Source organism: Temnothorax longispinosus, chromosome 2 (assembly GCF_030848805.1).
Source record: "Temnothorax longispinosus isolate EJ_2023e chromosome 2, Tlon_JGU_v1, whole genome shotgun sequence".
NCBI classification, from domain to species: Eukaryota; Metazoa; Arthropoda; class Insecta; order Hymenoptera; family Formicidae; genus Temnothorax; species Temnothorax longispinosus.
In genome coordinates this window covers 1,157,305-1,173,825 of record NC_092359.1, presented here as the reverse complement: position 1 = coordinate 1,173,825, position 16,521 = coordinate 1,157,305, and the positions used below count along the sequence as shown (strand labels likewise).

Here is a 16,521-nt window from a genome sequence, read left to right as displayed (position 1 = left end):
CGTCGCCCGGGGCCGCCCGGCTGATAATTACGTTCCGTATTTACATATCTCGCGGGATCGCCGCCGTTACAGGTACTTCTTGGTTTTAATACGCGCTGTGCGCTGCCGAGCCGTGCGGGAAGCATGCGTCGGAATTTGTATCCGCGGATAATAAAGAGCACCCCCCCGCCTTCGCACGCTCGCGCGAGCGCGCGCGATAAGCGATTCCTTCGACGACGACTAGTAATCGGCGTGTCCGCGACTAATCGACCCGCGCAAAAATTAACGCGTCGCTTATCGACACCCGGGATAATTTCTTCGGGGCGAGCCTATATGTCGATCCGAGACCGCCGCCGAGCGTATACTGGGTGATTCGGGAAGAGATCCGTGACGTTTCGAAAGAGATTCTTACGAACAGATCCGATTTGTAAATCGGGAGTCAAGATGATGATTCTTTTCTTATTAAATGGTTATCTCTCTTTTACGTCATTACTGTATTTCTTCATACTTTTCCTGAAATTTGATGAAATTTTGCGAGATTTACCACGAAAATACCTAATATAATGAAAATTAATTGTTACAGGAGGACAAATCAGACTTTATGTTTATGTCGAGATTTCTTGCTTGTTTCGAGGCATTCGGAATACACTCACTTTCTTTGCAAGCTATTTCCTCTTAATTCACCCGATATATGAGAACTCGATCATGGCCCCACGCGTTTAGACTTTTTATTCCTCATCCCGACTTACGACTCACGTTTGTTCGAATAAACACCCCGGGAAAATTAATTAATCCACTTTCTCTAGGCGAACCGACGGACGTCGGGTATTTTTGTGTCATTAAAATTCTTACGCGGCTCCGAGAGAGCTCTCCACCTAATCGCGTCCTCCAACTTTAAGTATCTAACTCCCTACCCCATTCTCTTCCGGAACAGACGTAAATGTCATAGATATTACACTTTTATGACTAACGTATATACGCATCTTTAATGGCGACCTTTTTCGTGCCGCGGAGAGAGAAATTAACATAAATTGATCGTTGACGGATAGAAAAGAGAGAGAGAAAGATCTGAATGAAAATGTTTTGGGTACTGCGGACCCTATAGAGGACACGGAAGGCGGGGTCTGATCTCGATGACTCGGTCTTCTCCTTTCTTTTTCTTGTTTTTTTCCTTCCTCTCTCTCTCTTTCTCTCTCCCTCTTTTATCTTCTTCCTCCTTTTAATTGTATTTCGGACACAACTATCCGATCGAGAGTGTCGGCGCGATGTAAACGCGTGTAAAATTCTGTCTCTTGGACACCACGCCGCCTGCGCCGCCTCGCCTCTTTCTTTATTTTGTTTGCTCAACCAGTCTGAATTATCAGAATTAATTTGACGTTAACGACACGTGTTTCGTGGGAACGGTGCATTTTGAGAATTAATATTTCCGTTGAAAATTTGTCGGTGTCTTTCCGTGCAAATTTACACGTGCGCGTAAATTTCTATATTTTTTTAGCAATTGCAGGAAAAGATATTTTTTCGTGATTAAAATATTATTTTAATACAGTAAGATTTTTTTCCCTACTTTATTCTTCTAAAAATGATTGAAGTCAATACATGCACTACTTAATTCCGGAACATTATTATTAAGTATAAAAATATAGTTATACGCAATGTACTTATATTTTTATCAGGTATTATATGCGAAATGCTTTGAAAAATGAGAAAGCTAATTGTTTCGAGATAAAGTAAAAAGAACGTGCTTGCTCTCGCATACTCGATTCGTTATTCATGCCATGATGAATCATCTCTTCACATTATAAAATATTAATAATTAATATATGTTAATGTAATTTAAATATAATCATAATATATCTAGAGTCTAAATAGAGTATATGTTGCGTTTGCGGGCAATGTCCGTCAACCGTTCGTCGACTTTCCGCCGTAACGCCAGTAGCGCATTTCGATCGAAGCTAATGGTCGTGTATGCGACGCGTGGTCTTAAATCGCGTGCGACATGAAGAAGGGACGTTGAAGCCGATTCCGCGGGACCCAAGGTTGCTCTTCTGCCGCCGCCGTCGCCGCCATCGCGTTTATTTCACTCTTAATTCACGGCATCCCGTTGTAAACGCGTAACTATTATATCTTCTCCCGTCGTCCGCGACCCCAATCAGCTTCATTATTATTCCCGGTTCTTACGCCAAACTCTAGACGGGCATTGTCCCACGGACGGCGACTCTCGATCGTCGCCGTCGCCGTCGAGATGTGTAGGTGTAAATAAAGATCGCTCCTAAATGTTCGATCTACACGGTGCGGCGATTCATTCCGGGATTAAGGAATAACGCTAAGGACCGGTTCTCCGTAGGTAAGCTTTGTCTCCTCGCGGTTTTTCTTCGTCTTCTTCTTCCTTTCCTTTCGCACGGACCCGCTCGATCGAGGCCGGATCACCTTCGCTCGCGTCAAAATGTCTCGCGGCACGCTCGTAATCGTTACTTATTATTTTATTCAATGCGTAAAATTGCCGGTACCAGTATGATTCAATGCAATTCGATAGCGCGAGTTATTCCGATGCGTCCGTTAATGCATTTTGTGAAATGTACGACGCGATTTAAGTGGGATAATCACGAAATCTCTTTACGGCGGACATAATCGCGGAGTCGACTGGAGAAAAAAATAATAATATTCTGCGAAACCTAAAAAGTTCTCTATTCGTCGGTGACAATAATAATTGAATGCGATAATTTAATGTGTCATAATTTAATAATTTAGTAATTTAATTAAGCGCCCGCCTTCAGATTTTAATAAATATCTTTATTGGTGATGGACGGGGGTAACATCCCCCTTCTTGTTCGCTTGGAAATAATCGCGAAGAAAAAGGACGCGATTGGGCGTGCTGGTAACGGCGTAATAAACGATTAAAATATAATAACATGTCAACGGGCCCTTTTCGGCAGGCTCGAGCGAATCTCGAAGGATGCGGAGAGATGGAAGGAAGGACGAATGCTACAATGTTCGGCAGTGTATCATTATCATATCATAATAACGGCAGCAACGCTATTAAGGTCTTAATGCACCACCATATTCCGCGCGCGAGATACTCGGCAAGACAAGTTAAGGATCATCGAAGTGACGGATCGCGGAAAGATTAAGGAGTACTTTACAGCTTGCTAAGAGCGTCAAACTCGCACCGAAGCCGGCTACCGATCGTGACGAGATTCATGCGCGCAAGTCGTAATACTCGAAAATATTGAAATGCAGATTTTTGCGAAACGAAGTTCGTACCTATAATTTCTCGGGATTAATCGAGATTATTCATTTTATTACTTTAATTATATTAGAGATAAATTTCTTCACAGTATTGTGCAATTTCTTGATCTTTTACATCAAGTGATATTATTGCTTGGACAATAATCTAACATTAATCAAAAGAAATAAACTATTAAAAATATTATCTTTTATTAAAAGATATTTTATTTATATGTATTTTCTATACGAAATGATATATACCATTTATACTAATAATTAATAATTATACCATTATTTCACATATCCAATTTTAATTTAGGCATTTATTTATTCTCATATTTGATTTAACAATCAAGTTCCAGAATTAATATTCTCTCGGAGAGTAATAGATTCCATAGATCTCGAGTAGATATTTGGTGATTGTATGGTTTAGTCTTGAAAATATGACAAACTTGTGAAGCATTCGTACGCGAGATTGAAGATTAAAAAGTCGACCGTGTGACTCAGAGAGTACAAAAGGGAAAGCAGCGATTAAAAGACGCGTGGGAGGGCGGATAAGGGAGAAATGCATTGTGAATTCAACAGAGGTATGGTCGAGACGTGGAAGCAGTTAGACACAGGTCTTTGCCGATCTTTCAGCCTTTTGAATTTCACGAACTTTTTGAATAAATTTGCACCTGAATGTCCACCATGGAGCCATGGAATTTGCCATTTCTCGCCTTTCTCGCTATTCTCTGCTATGCCATTGAAAGCTCAATAGGTTGTTTACAAAACTCCATATTCGCCGTGATGGGACTTGCAAATGCATTTTCCTGTAGGGGTCAAACCATGACTCGCGTTCCATAATTTCAGAGTATATCGATGTCGATATATGTCTATGTCAATTATTAATAAATTAACCCTATAATTTACCTTCGAAGGGAGATTTCTGATTAAATCATACATTTTCCTAGAAATCGTGATCTTCAACGTATAAGTAATCTTCTTAAGATCGCCATTAAACGCTTAATTAATCACTATAACGACCTTAATTAAGTCTTAAATAGCTACAATAGCACTTGGAAACGTTTGAACACGCATCAATATATTTTTTCAAACTTTAATTAAAATTGAAAAACGTATTTGTCGGCAAAATGGGCCAATTTTTTAAATTCAAGCATGGAGAAAACGGCAGTTGCGCGTTACGAAAACAAATAGGGAAATCTTTCGTTCGGTTGACAAAAGGTGTTTTTACACCTGGTATACGTATTCAGACAGAGAGGGGCTTATGGGGAATAAAAGGAAGGTGGCAGTGGACAGGGGGAAAGAGCATAACGAGATACGGCGCGCTCTTGCAACCGAGAGGATCCATATAGCAGACGCGGGCACCGTCATTGTTGGCGGGGTCTCTCTTTTCAGGACGCCTGAAAGAGGCATCAGCCAGCCAAGGTGACCCCTTGGCGTTGGGACCGGGGCCTTGGAGAACGGGGCCTGAATATCAGACGGCGGCTTTCTCGCACTCGCGCCGCGTATCGTCGCGTTAGACACACACCGAGCCGTATTTCGCGCGGTCGCTCGTAAGATCCCGAACAATTACTTGGGGGCCTGGCCTTCATGCGATCCGACGCGACGCGACACGACGGCGATTCTCCTCGCCGGCGCGCCTCGGCATTGAGATTTTGTGGGTGTTAAATGCGCGCGCCACACACTTTGTGTACGCTGTCCGAGGATCTGCCTGAGCGAGATGACGTCGCGGGACGTTGGAGAACATTATGCAAGATCGAGATCAAGATTTGCGAAATTATAACGAGATCGATAACACGAACGCGATCTTCTTTTTACATTTATCTCAGAGAAAGATTAATTTTTTACAGCTCCCGTTAAGTTGCCGATCTCTTGCTACCGAATATGCAAAAGATTCTTTTGGAACTTTATAATACGTACACTCGTAAAAAGTCTGATTGTGAGTTGACACAGACTTGATTATACTTTTTTGCCCACTTAATTTGGATCGATGTAATCTCCCTCGTTCTCATTAAAAATCCAAGAGGATTGCAATCTCTTTTCACCCTTCTTTCGCCCCTCCTTTATTTGATGAACAGTATATTCACCTTGCGTGCTCGGTATTTTTTGATGACTTGCAATATGAGTTATTAGGAATATATGAATTATCATCAATCGAGGTTGCCATCAGGTTCGCGGTTGCGGTCATTTTCGTCGCAACGCCGGAATTTTGTCCGGCAAACTCTTTGAAATTTTCGATTTCCGCTCGCGAGCCGCGAACTTCTTAAATTAAAGCATGCATTTGATGAAAAGAATCAACGGAATTAAAAGGAACAAAAAAAAAAGAAGAAAAAGGTCAAGAGTACCCTCATTAATAAAGGCTCCGCGTGAAGGTCATCCGGAAGACGAGACTTTTGTGCGGGGCCCGAGTTAAAAAGCGTCGCGCGAGACAAAATGAGCTCGGTAAATGTGCAATCGGTATAATAGCGCCCATTATGCAGCTTTTGCACGCGTAGAGACCTATAAATTCAAATGCGAACTGCGGGATGCTGTCCAAGACGGTAAACATCCGAAGCATTGAAGAACAATAGAGCCTCGGGAGACGTCGCGTCGAGGATTTTTATAAAGGATTGTAAAAAAATTCTGAATATTTTAAAATCTTGGCGCTAATTTAAAATTATCAATCTTAGAATATATTATTATCTGAGAAACGGCGTTAATAACTACAATAAATAAAGATCTATCTCTATTCCCAACCGAGATCAAGGAAACTTAACACAGAACGACGCTTTTTGATATTTGCATCGATTATACATTGCGACACTCGCGCGACTTAGATCCACATACACAGATCTCATAAATCGGCGATAATTACAGGCGGACGTGTTCTGCCGTCGACCGCGGAATATGAAAACGCGATGTGCGAAAGGATCGAGTCGGCGCCATTTTTAATACGTAGATCTGTATTGCGGGCATTTCCGCCGTTTTAACATGTCAACCCGTTTGCGGTAGAAATTATGGATAGTTTACGGCCGACACGTTGCACATTGCGTATACTTGGCGCGAGTATTTACGAGATCGCTTTACGACATAAATAATGTTAGAATTCATTACTCCGCATATAATTACGAAGTGGAATTTATTCACTCCAACTACTATTTGGCGGCATACGTGGGCACCGAGATTGACGGACATGAAATCAACTATCCACAATCACTGTCATAATCGTTTCACATCGGGCGTAACTTGAATCGTTTTGGCGATTTGTTGTCAGCCGCGTTTTCAAAAGATAAAAAAAAACGATAATAAATATAAATTAAAAGTTCCTGCTCTAAATTAAAAAGGAAAAAGTGCGAAAATCAGGAAATCCGTTCGTTACATCGAATAGTTTCGACTTATGAGTTTTCTAGTGTGGAAATTCTTCTTGACAGATGCGAGATTACTTTTTAGAAAATCTATAATTGGTGTCAGATTCCAGGATACAATCTTGTTTATAATTTTATATGTTGTATTTTATACATACGTGTGTGTGTGTGTGTCTTAATATATATTTTATATATGCATGTATTCTGATTTGTTAGAAATGTTTTTCGTACGGTAAAATTACAAACGGAATTCTCTTTTAAATTATGAAGCGAATTACAGAAGAAGCCTAGAAAGTAGGCTTTTGTAGTACAATCCATTCCACGTAAGATTCCCTTCCATTCCTACGTCTTTCCACGTAACGTATTGCGGTTGCGAACGTTCAGATATACGGATCGATACCGAGAAAGATGAATATACGGCGCGGCGCGGCGTTCGCATGCGCGGAATTACGGAAGGATAACGCCCGCGGGACGGCGATAAAAAATCGTGCGGGCGCTGCAATCAACACTATTGTATTTACGATTACATAGCCGTATTACCGATGTAATTACGATAGCCGCGCGAGCGCGGATCTCCGCCGTTCTCGCACGCCCCGTGCGTCCCGCGAATCGTACCGCGTAATATCTCGCGAGTTACCGTTACTTCGATGCATCTATTATCTCACGATCGACGTGCGAAATCATTTCATTCCGCCCCGGCTGCAAATTATTCCGGGATTGATTGACGGGCGCTTTCAATAAATTTTCACCCCGCGAATCATCCTCTCGTTGCGCGGCCGCTCAACGAGCTCAAGTAAAAATAAACAATATCGTTAACAAGTCGTATCGTTCATCCATCTACATTCACCGAAATCGCAGTTATCGTTCGATTTTTTTTATTTATCATAAAGGAATCCTGTTCCTAATTTACTATTCAATCGTGTTCTAAAGTTCTCAAGCGCCGCAATTACACTAAAGATCAGCACTTTAATGCTTTCCTGCCATTTCTACAATGTATCGTAAGATTATTTATAACATGTTTTTAATATATTTTTCTATCCTATAGTATGTCAAAAGGTATCTCGCATTTAATTCACTATCAGTCGTGTTCTAAAGTTCTTATTAGGCGTTGCAATTATACTAAAGATCAACATTTTAATGCTTTCTATAATTTCTGTAATGTTTAACATTATTTATAATTTTTCTATTTTATATTTTATATTTTTATATTTTTATATTTTTATATATTTTTATATTTTTATATTTTTATATATTTTTATATTTTTATATTTTTATATTTTTATATTTTATAGTATAGTTTTGTAAAAGAAGAAATATATATAAGCATTTATATATACGATCTTCGATTTATATGATTTTTATCCTATATTCCTATATAGGATGAAATTAGATTGTGTCAACAAGGCTATCTTTGTAAAAAAGCAAAAGCAGAGATGTCGATAAGATAAAAATAACACTGTACGTCATTTATCAGCGAAGCCATAACTAAGTATAGCGTGATCGTGCTATTCGAATTCAAACGCAACGTGATCGAGGGTTAAACGCGACCCGGACTCGAACGCGAGCGCGCGCTCGAGCGTTCGGGGCGAGCGTTTAGCACTTGACCTTCGATTATCGTCCTGTCCTTTCTAATATCCCCCACCGAGGGACGCTTGCGCTCACAAACGGCGTCTGACGTGTCGCGGCTTTAGAAAGCGGCGCCGAATCGCAAAAAGTCCGATTTTTATCCGTCATATCCCGACTCTTTTAACCCTTTTGCATCGTGATCGCGCGCCGGTTTCTACCGTGAACGGGCGGACGCCTCCCACGTTACCGCGGGTATATACGGCCGCTGTTGTGTTGCTGTTGTTGTTGCTCGCTCGCTTATTAACTGTACTCGCGACCGACGGACTGCCATTCGCGTAGGCAGGCATATCGCGTTGCCGCAACGCCAACTTTCACGAACGATCTTTGTTTCTGCATTTAATTCTCTGTCCCTCTCACTCTTTAATTTTTAACTCGTGCATGCGTAAACAGATGTATTCATTTTATCTTATTTCTTATTAATTCGTAATAAAATAAAGATGTCACGTAATCATATTTAGTAATTTAAGTAAAATGGAATAAGACGTGACTGTTAGGAGACGTGTCTGCAGAGAATTTTGGAGTTCTGTTCAATTATTCGCAAGATATATATTATTCAAAAGTCAACGCGTTTTACGGATAAAACGAGGAGTCGAAAAGTGGCATGTTGGAACTTTGAGTCATATTTTCTCCTACCGAAAATCCAACATTTATATCTACCATGATGTCAAAAAAATTCCAGAGATTCCACGGACCCTCGAGATACGTTACGCATATATATAAACGACGCATCCCGCCGTACTTAATCTATTTCTCCGCTTCGAATCTCGATGTTCGCGGTGATGTCCGTTTGTACGATCGTCGATCAATTCGAGATGAAGTACGCGAGATCTTCCTGAGAGGTGCATCAACGTCTTTGACAAATTAAACGTTATCGATCAAAATAAATAACAAATCTTATTCAAACGTTTCACGCGAAAAGTTGAAAAGTTGTGGGAAAGAAAGAATCTCGTTTATGACAACATTTCGTCTCGGAGGACGAACGCCGCCGCTGGATAATATTTACAAGATGTCCCGGGATGTAACGGTGGCCGCGGATCGTCATAACATCCGTCGTAAAACCACGGCGTCCGCTTCAGATCTGGAATCGAGATGCGTTACGATCGTGTGACGCGTTGTAAAGAAGAGCTGCTTTCGTGTTTTTCAACGATACGCCTATGGATCGTCGATCAATTTAAAAGGAAGCGAAGCACGTGATTACGTCCTCTCTCGTCTAGTCTCATCCTCCTTGCCTCTCTCTCTCTCTCTCTCTCTCTCTCTCTCTCTCTCTCTCTCCTCTTTCTCGGAAGGGAGAGAGTGGACCAGTCTGGTTCTATCCGAACTGGCTTTCGAAGTTTCCGACAGAAATCGCTACGGCGCGGCGCGGCGGCTGCACTAAAAATCACAGCGTCGCCGTTATTGATCGATAGATCGCTGGAAAGATTGATCTTCCTCTTTTTTTCGAAGATCTGATTACGATTTGCAAACGAGCCGGGTATCTCGCCAGTAATCTCGCTTTCAGTCTATAATTGAAATCTAATTTACGTTACGATAAATTAAAGCGCGACCGATCTCAATCGTGAGATGTGGGCTCGTTCGATATGTGTCATCGACGAAGAGTGTGTCTCGCTAATGACGAGAGTTATGCGTTTTATATGAGATCACGGTGCGTTTACCGGAGGAATCCGTTGCGTCGTAAACGCGAGATAACGACGAGAATTTGAAAAAGCAGCGCCGCTAAGATAATTAATAAAACGCGTACGCGCGCTTTCTAACGTTCACTTTCGAAAGTCTATAAAATTTATACGTATATTACGGTACGCGATTGCTACGGTTAAAGAAAATTTCCACGCGTTAGCATCTAATTATTGCGAAGAAATATTTATATCGTTCAAGTTACTATTTTTAAATTGTACTAAAGAAAAAATTTGTTTACAACATTCACCAATTTAACCAACTTATATCTCAGTGTAACGGTAATATAATATGTTTTTCTTTTTCCAGAAACTTAAAAAATTATATTTTAAATTTATTTTAAAATTATTTCTCTCATATTCTCAAAAGTAAGAAGACAGTATAGATTCTCTGATCCTGCCACGGTAATAAAAAGCAAAATTGAAGATGCAAAAGCGCAATAGTAGTCCGAATCACTTTTCCAAGTGATTCGAGTAAATCGACACGAAATTTTGATATTTTTAATCACGTTTCAAGGAGAAATTGCTTCTTGAATGTTCCTCGGAAAAAAGAATTTTAGGCCACCGAGCCGCAACCGAGCTCTTCCGACCAACTCGTACGGTCTTTGAAAACACGTCGTCGTTTTTGGCGAGCGGCCCCGATACGTGGCCCGATCGATTTAAAGCGAGGAGACGGAGACGGAGACGGAGACGAAGGCCTGGACGAGACGAGACCGTAGGCCGGTGTGTAACTTGTTGCCGACTTTCAAGCAGGCCAGGCCAGGCCAGGCCAGGCTCGGCGCGCGCACGAGGCCTACGGCTAGCATGACGGGAACCAGAATGCTTCGTTCCATCATCAACCGGAGGAGAGGAGGACTCCGCGGAGAGTCCCGTAGCTCTCGAGTCGACTCGAAGAAGCGAGTCAAGCCCGGAGCCCGGGTCTCAAGCTGAGAGGCGGCTGAATTCCACACTCTCTATACCTTTTATATTGCCTTTGACTATGCGAGGAGCCGTTGGCTACGAGTCGCACGCGAGTCCGCGCAACTCTCGCGCGGTGTCGGGCAGGCGAGTATAGCGGTTTCTAAAGCGGACTTCCCTCGCGCGCGAGCGAGGGAACGTTTACGGGCTGTCCGTATCTTTAAAACGGCCACAGGCGTGGCTCTTGAAAATGAACGTGCTTGAATCTCAACTTAAAGCGGGAAGCTTGGAATTCATTTTCTAACGGAAACTCTTATAATACGATGTAGTGGATGTTGATAGGATATTTTCTCGTTCTCGAAACAGCGAGAGGTATGTTTAATCGTTCACGAACGGTGTCTCAATCAAGTCGGATCGGAACGGAACAGCGCGAGGTATCGAGGTACCGTATCGCCAGATACGCTCTGGCATAGAAAATAGACGCTTGACAACGGCCACTTTGTAACTTAATTACGTACGGACCGCATCGGCTATCGATAAGGCAACACCCGGGGGCCATTGTCGAATGCCCGCATACATGTACAGTACACACCGAGGATCCATCGTTACCCCCTCAGGTAAACGGATCCTCGGAATTATTTATGGTCCACTCTAAGTCCCCGGGCTCTTCCTCCCGTGAGAATTTTTAACGCGCGGCAGTAAAGACGCGAGGCAGTAGAGACGCCCCGAAGAGAGAACGGCGCGGCGCCGTGGATCTATTTCCGATTTTAATCGCGCGAGCCGCGATATACGTCGCCGATTAGGAAGCGCGGCCTGTCCTCTCTCGCCGTTCCGTTCGCCTCCTTCTATTCTTCGATTCTCCGAAGCGATAATTCATCATTAAACGGAAACTGAAATTCAGCTTTCACGATTTTCTTCACGAGAGATCACGAGAGATTGATAAGAAATGAGCAGTTATGGGAAGCCTGTTATTATTTTCCACGAAAAAATATATTAATAATATATTACCACTACTGGTAGAGTACGCAATATAGTTCGTAAAATTTAATTCTATTTTTTTGAATCTACGATTCTTCTAAATAAACATCTATTTAATTTTTTTTGCTATATTCTTACAAAAATAATAGACTATATTATTTGTTTATCAATAATTTTAAATGCTTTAAAAAACCTAGTTTGCGAGTTATCTGATCTGTGACCGGAACCTGAAACTGGATCACTAGCTGTAACTTGGTCATTTACATTACGAGATATGCAAGCGTCAATTAATTTTACTATCCTCGAGATATGTGGTATAATGCCACGAAGAATCGATAAGGCATTTTACGAGCTGATCCATAAATAGATATCTAAAGTCTAGTTTTATGGACTGTTTACTATAATTATTTCACATAAAAGCGAAATTAAAAAGAACGTGACACATTGACATTATATGAAATAAAATCATCCGTAAAGCATTAATAGGGTTGGTTATATCCGTTAAAGATTTCATCATTCAGTTGGCGCCTTTTTGAACTAAAATATAAATATGTCTATGTCAATGTGTGTGTGATCATTCAGAATTCATCCTTTTATCCTAATGAACGAATACGATTGAAGTTAATGCGATTCCGTCTACGAAGCTTATCGTTTCTCTGATTTACCGTTCGCTTGGCGCATCCACAGTGCGTTTTTCAAACTTGTCACACAGCTTGGTCAAGTCCAGCGAAGAGAATACATTCTAATTTTCATTGGACACGGGGCGCACACGTCGCGACCTTCGGATTCACGAAATTATTTACGAGCGTTCCTAGTTTCTACTCTCAGCGGACGACGTAGATTGTTAAATCGTGAACGCGAAGAGAAGGAAGATATGCGAGAGTGGGGAGGGGGAGAGAGGGAAGAGAGAGACGAGGAGAAGACTCGCGCGCGCGAAGACGAGAAGAGGAAGCCTAGGGGGAGAGAGATCGCGGGAAGTCAAAGAGGAAGATCTACCCGAGGTAGGATAGGAAAGGAAAGGGTGGGGAAAGAGTAAGAGAAGAGAGACTCGGAGGAGAAGGAAGGAAGATGAGAGAAAGAGAGAGACGAGGGACCGAAAGAGACGCGAGTCCCGGAATGCCTTTTCGAGTTTCTCGCCAAGTGGCCATCAGTTCGAAGCGCCGGTCCCGGCCATCCGAGCCAGTCAGCCAGCCAGCCAGCCAGCCAGCCAGCCAGCCGGAGTCAAACGAAATCACACGGATTTACATATTATGATTTACATCCCTGTCCTCTGCCTCTTCTACTCTTCCTTCTCTCATCTCGTCTCTTGCCACCGCGCCCTCCTTCCTCCGCCCCCGCCGCCCTCTTGTCTCGCAGCGTCCCGCTCTCTTTTGTCTCTTCTTCACGTCTCGCTCGAGCGTCCTCTCCTTCACCCCTCTCCCCTTTTGGTACAGACTAGAAAAATGCCAATGTACTGACGTTTCGGTTAGGTCAAGTTTCCCTCTTCCGCACCGGTGTTATTCGTGTCGTGCGACGATTGTCTCGCGTTCGCATCTCGCTTTCTCGAAAACCGGAAATCCTTGTAATATCGTGAATGGCCGAAGGAATGCTGTTACATAATATCCAACTCCTTTGCTCAAGATATCAATCCGAAAAAGATATATCTTCTATTTATCAAAATTGGAGGATTTATTTTGATTAATTAATCATTAGTTTAACTTTATTGTTGAGAATTATTAGCGCGTGTGGAAAATTTCAAGAATTTTGATACCTGTCGATAACAAAAAGTATAAGGAGATATCAAATCAGTCATTTAGAATTATTTTTCCGGCAAGAAATGATCTCAGCAGTCAGAGTCATAAAATAAACGAGCCAATCATTCGAAGTAAAGATACTTTCATAGTTTACTCATAACGGATTTTTGCGTCGTAAATATGAAGTACGTATTACCGTTATTGAATGCCGCACGCGGATAATAATTTCCGGTTTTCCAGTAATGTCTCGATCATCATGTTTAATGTCCACAGTTTATTTCGGTTACACGTTATTTTTATATGTCGCCTTATCACGAAGTTAAGTTATCAATCCGAAGAAAAAACAATAAATTGATTGACTTAATTTTTTTTTTATTAAATTAAAAATAGAAAGTAAAACTCCTACAACTTCAAGATTAATTTTTATAAATTCCTAAGGAATAACTTTTGGACCATTATTCCATCGAATTTTTCAATTATTAATGAAATGAGATCTTGTAATTTGATTCGTCCGAGTCGCGCGGCTCTCCTCGGTTTTGTCTTCCGCGAAAATTTCCGGACGATCGCGAAAACCAGGCGCGTAATCGACCGTACCCTGAACAGCTTTGTACATTTGTCCTCGTATTCTATTACGCGGCCCGAGGCGAGAACCAGTTTGCATCTGACCTACTGCGCCGACACGAGATGGAAAGTGGTAATTGCGATCCGCTCTCCGCGGCGAAATTGCAACTTATCGCGATTAACTCGTATCGTCGTCATAGCACGGCCTCGTTTTGCGGATTAGTTGTAATTGGAGGAGGAACGTTCTGACCGTTGCGACACAAACGATCCTCCCTCGGATCGTCCTTACGGCGAAAATTTACTACCGATATGTAACAATAATGATATGGGACACCCACACTACCAACGCGGAAAAAACGAGGTCACGCACGCGAAATTTATGAAGCTATTCTTACTAAGGATCTAAATTGCGATCTACGGAGAGTCGCTCGAGAAAATTATTGGCGGAAACTTAATTGACGGAATTACGAGCTATCTCTTTGCCCCGCCTTGAGTAAGGTCACTGTTTTTTTAAGAAAGTGACAAGGCCAGTCTCTTGCACCAAGGAAATAAAATATTTTTATATGTTGCCAACAAATTATCTAAGAACGATTTAAGATAAAAGCTTTCTACATGTATATGTGAATATTCTTGCAAATACAATGATAAAAATAGATACATATGTGGATTATTCAATGTTAACGGAAGCTCCGTCAAAATCTATCATTTTCCTTCATTTTGCGGAAAATTTTACATCTAAAGGTAATCCTATCAAATCTTACTTTATTGTAAAAGCATGGATCTTACGCGTGGACCTTTTTAATCTGTTTTAATTTTTAGCATAATAAAAATTAAATCTTGAGTTTTGAGAGAAAATTAAATATTCAAGTCGCGAGAATTTTTAAAATGGTGCGCAGAATATCTAAAATTAGAGCTCGAGTCCTTTCATACAAACAAAGCGATTCGCGCAGTGGCTGGATTAGGAATCCGTATCTCGCAAAAACGCACGAATTTAAGAACAAGCCAACGGGAAATAGCGGCGCGTTTTTGCCCGATCTAGGCGAGGAAGTCATCTGTAAGAGAGCTGGAGGAATAAAAAGCATCAGGTAACGAATGGGGACCACGTGTTCAAGGCGGCCGTTCGTAAGATCATAAAGTTATCTCGAGAGATAAAGATATACCACGGAAACTTCTTAACTTCTTAATCGTGCGCGCGACTGGCGAAATGTGCCGGTAGGCACGTGCCAGAACGTGTTTTGAAATACGACACTAAATACATCCGCTATTACACCACAAGTTGTTCGATTATTAAGAGAGGAAAAATAATTCATCTAATTGCATACAATTATAAACGTAATGTGTCTAGTTTTCTACATGTTAATTCCAGACGTATACCGTGGAGTTCGTTCAATGTAGAAGAAGAAAAATATTACATCTACTTATATGCAATTATAAGTGTAATGCCTAATTCTACATATCAGTATTTCATGAATATTAATACGTGTCACGTGGTTCCAAGTTTTTCAATACGACGCAGAAGAATCTCGTTTTCTTAAAGGCAAATCTATTACGAAAGAAATTTGCATTTATTTTTCACATAGAATTAATAGTCTTTCTATATTTGTATTGTTATTTTGAGTATAATTTAGAAATTGTACACAAAATTACGCAGTCACAGCACAGGCTATTAATAGTACATATACGTTTCCCTTTTTGCAAGTATTTTTTCTGAAATTATTCCCTTCGATAAAATAGACAGACGATCGTGAGTATTCTTGGCAGCATTGGGAAATTTGCAAGGATGGACGTCGCGGGGTGATTGCCGGGATGATTGCGCCGCGCCGGGAAAATTCGCGAGTCGGGACACGCAACCACGCAGGGTGCGTCGGGGACTCGTCACTCGTCACCGCAGCAGAGGGACCGAGGGACAGACGGCCGCGGTCGCGGTCGTCGCGTATCGTAAACGACGATGCATGAATCATACATAGCTCAACGAAGACTATAAATAAATTCGCAGCCGGCGGGATGCGTGTGCGTATGTGTGGCGCGCCGACCGAGTAACGTATCTCGAAATCAACGGCGGAATGAAGCGGAGGCGCGTGCGACGCGAATATTCTCGCCTGTCGTGATAAACGAGAAAGCGGAAGTGAGAGGGGACAGGTATTTATGTCCGCTGTGAGGCAGTCGATCTTGAAATTCGATCGACTGGAGAGAGGATGGAGAATGTTATTAAATGTGTTTATATATATGCGTCGCGTATATCGCGGATCTGAATCTGTGATAATTGTCGACAAAAGGTGTGCCTACTATTATTCAAATTATTATGGAAAAGACGAAATAAATCAATTGCAGACTATATTTTCATATAATGTTTAATAATTGTTAGAAAAAGACAAAAAAAAATAACTCACCGGCCGATGCGCAACAGCGGAGTTGTGGTAACCCTGCGTTAATCTGAAACATATATAAATATTTTTACATTAAAGCACGAGTGTCCCAGATAATCGATACTTAAAGTAAATAATT

General features: G+C 41.6%; 1 protein-coding gene and 1 long non-coding RNA gene across 2 annotated transcripts in view; one reads left to right on the top strand and one right to left on the bottom strand.

The window, feature by feature from the left end:
• The window catches only part of Ft (cadherin-related tumor suppressor fat), a 101,170-nt gene that overhangs the window by 32,160 nt on the left and 52,489 nt on the right, over positions 1-16,521 (top strand).
• The window catches only part of LOC139808703 (uncharacterized), a 57,244-nt gene that overhangs the window by 38,488 nt on the left and 2,235 nt on the right, over positions 1-16,521 (bottom strand). Inside the window, exon 2 of the long non-coding RNA XR_011730927.1 lies at positions 16,407-16,449. This is a non-coding gene — a long non-coding RNA (uncharacterized lncRNA). The remainder of the gene's footprint in view (positions 1-16,406; positions 16,450-16,521) is intronic.